Source organism: Macrobrachium rosenbergii, chromosome 37 (assembly GCF_040412425.1).
Source record: "Macrobrachium rosenbergii isolate ZJJX-2024 chromosome 37, ASM4041242v1, whole genome shotgun sequence".
NCBI lineage: Eukaryota > Metazoa > Arthropoda > Malacostraca > Decapoda > Palaemonidae > Macrobrachium > Macrobrachium rosenbergii.
The window spans coordinates 17,626,537-17,631,536 of record NC_089777.1 but is presented as its reverse complement, the minus strand read 5'-3'; the positions used below and the strand labels follow the sequence as shown (position 1 = coordinate 17,631,536).

General features: G+C 40.4%; 1 protein-coding gene across 3 annotated transcripts in view; it reads left to right on the top strand.

Moving 5' to 3' along the window:
* The window catches only part of LOC136825365 (uncharacterized), a 505,160-nt gene that overhangs the window by 82,914 nt on the left and 417,246 nt on the right, over window positions 1-5,000 (top strand). The window lies entirely within an intron of this gene.

Sequence of the window (5,000 nt, the reverse complement as noted above, 5' to 3'; positions counted from 1 at the left end):
TCTCTCTCTCTCTCTCTCTCTCTCTCTCTCTCTCTCTCTCTAAGTTCTTGAGCCAGGCAGCGCTTACCTCTCTCTCTATCTCTCTATCTGCTTGCCAGCCAGCCAGGCAGCGCTGGCCTCTCTCTCTCTCTCTCTCTCTCTCTCTCTCTCTCTCTCTCTCTCTCTCTCTCTCTCTCTCTCTCTCTCTCATTATTGCATGTCATGTTAAATGTACAATTTAATTTTTTTTGTGCTTTTCGTCTCATTTGTGGGAAGCGGTTTCTATTCTATCCTGATTGCTCGCTTACCTTATGTTTAAATTAGTTCATGAAATAGTTTTATTTTTATATTTATTTTATTTGTGATTGCTCGTGCTGCTCAGCTGATTAGCGAATCGATTGCTCGCACTTGCTCGCCGACTTAGAGAATCGTCTTATTGAATGAAAAAGGGAAAACATTTGGTAAGTGTTTGATGTATAATCCAGTTGGGCGTTTATAAAAATTGGCAAAAAGTCTTTGTATTATGTATTTGCTCAGTGGTGTATAGAAATGGAGTATTTTTTTTCACCAGTGGATATCTGTGGTTCTTTTGTGTTTATTCAGTTCCAAATGTCATTGTACTGTATGTAGTGGGATCATTTAATGTCTAAAGATGGGTATATATTTAATCACAGACATTTTTTCATCAGTGGATATCTGGGACTATGCTTTTGCGTTGGTTCAGTTTGTAAAGTCGTTTCATTTAATAAGACATAGAGGAACTATGTCTTATTACTCACAGACATAGAGGAACTATGTCTCATTACTCACAGACAAACAGGAACTATATCCTATTACTCGCAGACATAGAGGAACTGTGTGTTGTTATTCACAGACATCAAGAAACTACGTCTTATTACTCACAGACGTAAATTAACTGTCTCATTATTCACAGACGTAGAGGAAAACAATGTCTTATTACTCACAGACATTGAGGTACTATGTCTTATTACTCACAGAGATAGAGGAACTGTTTTAATTACTCAGACATAGAAGAACTATGTCTTCTTACTCACAGACATAGAGGAACTATGTCTTATTACTCACAGACATAGGGGAACTACGTCTTGTTACTCACAGACGTAAATGAACTATGTCTTATTATTACAGACATAAAGGAAAACAGTCTTATTACTCAGTAACATAAAGGAAAACAATGTCTTATTACTCACAGACATAGAGGTACTATGTCTTATTACTCACAGACAGAGGTACTATGTCTTATTACTCACAGACATAGAGGTACTATGTCTTATTACTTACAGACATAGAGGTACTATGTCTTATTACTCACAGACATAAAGGAACTACATCTTATTCAGTGGAAACGAAAAGAAACATTCTTGAAAATCCGTCTATATATAAAGTCGTGATACATTTAAATTGGAATCTACTTGTCACATACCTCCGTAACAGCACGACTGGTTAATTGAATTGTATTGAATATAGAATTCAGGCCAAGGCCAGGCACTGGGACCTATGAGGTCATTTAACGCTGAAACGGAAATTGACCGTAAGAAGGTTTGGAAAGGTGTAACAGGAGGAAAACCTCAAAGCAGTTGCACTATGAATCAAATGTTGGAGAGGGTGGAAAGTAAGACGGAAGGAAGAGAATATGAAAGGAGGTACGGTAAAAGGAACGAAAGGGGTTGCAGCTAGGGGCCGAAGGGACTCTGCAAAGGCTGGACTCATTTCGTTCCGAAAATAACGGTTCTCGTTTGTCTCCAGCTTGGAAATGTATCCGGAAATGTTATGGAATCGAGGAGTTTCAAGAGCATTATGGATCATGAAATGTTAAATTAAGTTGATCGTCAATAGTTGATTGATAAAAAAGTAAATAAATAAATAGATAGATAAATAAATATATAAAACAAATAATTCATTCTACACCAAAGGAAGCAAGACCTTGGCAGTTATTTTTTTTCATATACGTAACGAAAACTTCCCAGATTGATTCTATGCACTGTTGGGGTTGGAAATCGAAAAGATTCCCGGTACTGATTGCGTGTCTGCCAGGTTTCGATGCAAAATGACAGCGGTGGCTGATACCATTTCATCTTCGGTGAGGAAAATCACAGTCTCTGGAACCAACAAGAAATCCTAGAATGACAGGAAGGTATCCTAGAGCATCCGCAAGGTATCCTAGAGCAAGGATTCAGAGATTCAGCGTAGATCCATCCTTCCGTGTCTCCTCCTTGTTCCTCCTCCTCCTCCTCCACCTCCTCCCTCCTTCATCATCTTCTGCGTCTCCACCCACGTCATGATATCCACTTATGGAAGGGGAGAGAGAGAGAGAGAGAGAGAGAGAGAGAGAGAGAGATAGTAAACTTATGTGTAGAGTTTTAAATCCTTCACTTCATGGGATGCTATTGAGAGAGAGAGAGAGAGAGAGAGAGAGAGAGAGAGAGAGAGAGAGAGAGAGAGAGAGAGAAAGGTGCTAAAGTTGTTTAGACTTTTAACTACTTCATTTCATAGGATGTTATCGAAAGAGAGAGAGAGAGAGAGAGAGAGAGAGAGAGAGAGAGAGAGAGAGAGAGAGAGAGAGAGATTGTTCTATAATAATCTTGTGTTTTGACTTTCAGCTACTGTAAATAATGACATAAACTCAATAATCCCCTCTTCAATTTTAGTTATTGCACCCTGCCCAAATTATCTTTCAGTAATCATCTTTCTTAGTTCTTTTATCCTCTTCCATTTTATTCCCAAATTGCCTGAATAACTTCCCAACCTCGACTCAATTTTTCTCATTTTGTTTTTTTCCAGATATTTTTTTGTATTTCTTCCCATTCTCTCCCACCTCCCTTAAGCAAGAGCTTGCAGTGATCTGTCCTACTCACCCACAAACCTTTGTTCATCTTTTGAGGCAGCATCTCCGAGCATTGTGTCAATGTCACCCACGTCTACGCCCACCGCCGTTAAAATGGGGTTGATGTCTGCGCCCACCCATCCTGCTGATTTGTCCCGTGATGGCTCATCCTCGAGACGGCTCCCTTATCCTAGGAGAGGGCTCAATGGCTCTCTTATCCCAAGAGAGGGTTCAATGGCTCTCCGATCCCAAGAGAAAGCTCTACAAACTCACTTATCCCAGGAGAGTGTTATAAGACTCTTATCATGAGACTCTTATCCCAAGAGAGGGCTCTACGAACTCTCTCATCCCAAGAGTAGGCTCTACAAACTCTCTTATCCCAAGAGAGGGCTCTACGAACTCTCTCATCCCAAGAGTAGGCTCTACGAACTCGCTTATCCCAAGAGAGGACTCTACGACTATCTGATCCCAAGAGAGGGCTCTACGAGCTCTCTTGTTCCTAGAGAGGGCTTTACGAACTCTCTTATCCAAAAAGAGGGCTCTATGAACCCTCTTATCCCAAGAACGAGCTTCTATAACTCTTGTTCCTGGAGAGAGTTCTCTACATACTCTCTTACCCCAAGAGAGGGGTCTACTTATTTGGTCCTCTGAAAAGATAATTTCTTGTAAAGTGATTCTCAAGTCATTGCCTCGATTCTCTGTGATTTTCGAGATGTGAGGCTGAAAACGATTCATCGAACCATCAGCCTGTCTTTCGTAATGTTAGTCAGATGGCTCTCTGACACGAACGTTTATCGTGCATGGCCGGGGCTGCGTAAAATCACGGCTTAGATATTTGGGACATTTAGACTCGGCTTGGATTGTTAGTGGCTTATTTGTGGTTGGACAAGCTCTGGAATCCCAGATTTTAGACATAGCATGGATTCTTTGTAGCCTACTTGTAGTTCGAAAAGATTTGAAGTCCCCAGAAACTCAATGTTGTAAACAGTCAGTAATTCTCTAAGTGTAATTGCTTTTGCCTTATCCAAAGGTTGTATCTTACTTTGGGTATTGATCTTGAGATGTCGTGGCCATTTTACTGCTTTCTTGTAATTCTACAGAGTTATTTAACAGTCTAATAACCTATAGAATTTTTGGCAGTTTTGACGGAGGGCCTACCTATACGTGCTTTAAGTCTTCGTGTCTGAATACTTAAGAGTATTGTTATTCAGTGGAAGAAATCCATTGATGTTCATTTTTCATTCAGTGGGCCAGACCAAATTTAAACTTCATTGTGTCTACCTTAATTTTCCTAGTAGAAAGAATCCTACTATGTGTACCATGAGCGTGTATATGGCACTTTTAGAGTAAGGGTGAGTCCACACCACAGTGAAACATGTCATAAACATATTAGCAACTTATCGCACATACATCACAAACAGGTTGCGCTAACCAGTGCTTTATATGGTTATTCAGCATTGGCTTAAGATTCAGTTCCCACTCATGGTTGTTGACTTGTTGCTGACCTGTCTGTGACATGTATGCAATATGTTGCCTACATGTTGGCGACATGTTGCCTACGTGTTCACGACATGTTGCCTACATGTTTACAACATGTTTCCTACTTGTTCACAACATGTTTCCTACATGTTTACAACATATTGCACTGTATTGCAGACACACCCTAAGCTGTGAAGCTACTTAGGGTGCTCAGGGGCCTGGATGAAACGAGGGTAAGGTCACGGATGTTGTTCCGGGAGGTCACGGTGACATGCTTCTGTATAATTAGCGTCGGATCTAAAGAGGTACAACGTAATTAGAGATCACTAGAGTCTGACTGCTCTACGGTTTTTGGCCTCCGGTGATTGATCTGATCTGACGCTCTTTAGAAAAAAGAAAAACCTTTTTCTCTCCCCGGAAACTTTCTAAAGTTACTCTTTCTAAGTTACCGTTTGTACGTTACTGAACTCGCTCGCGGATTGGTCGGTTTTGTGGTGATTTTGAGCCTCCATTTTCTATGGCTGCTATGAGATGAGGGGGAACTGTGATAAGTTCGATTCCGTTTTTCATTTCAGTCGTAAGAAAGTTTTTTTTTTTGACGTTAATGCTTTCGTGTTTGAAGAGCTGACGTTAAAACAGGGTTGCTTTGTAGTAACAGAAAGCAAAACAAAGATAAGATATTTCCAGCCTGTGTTTA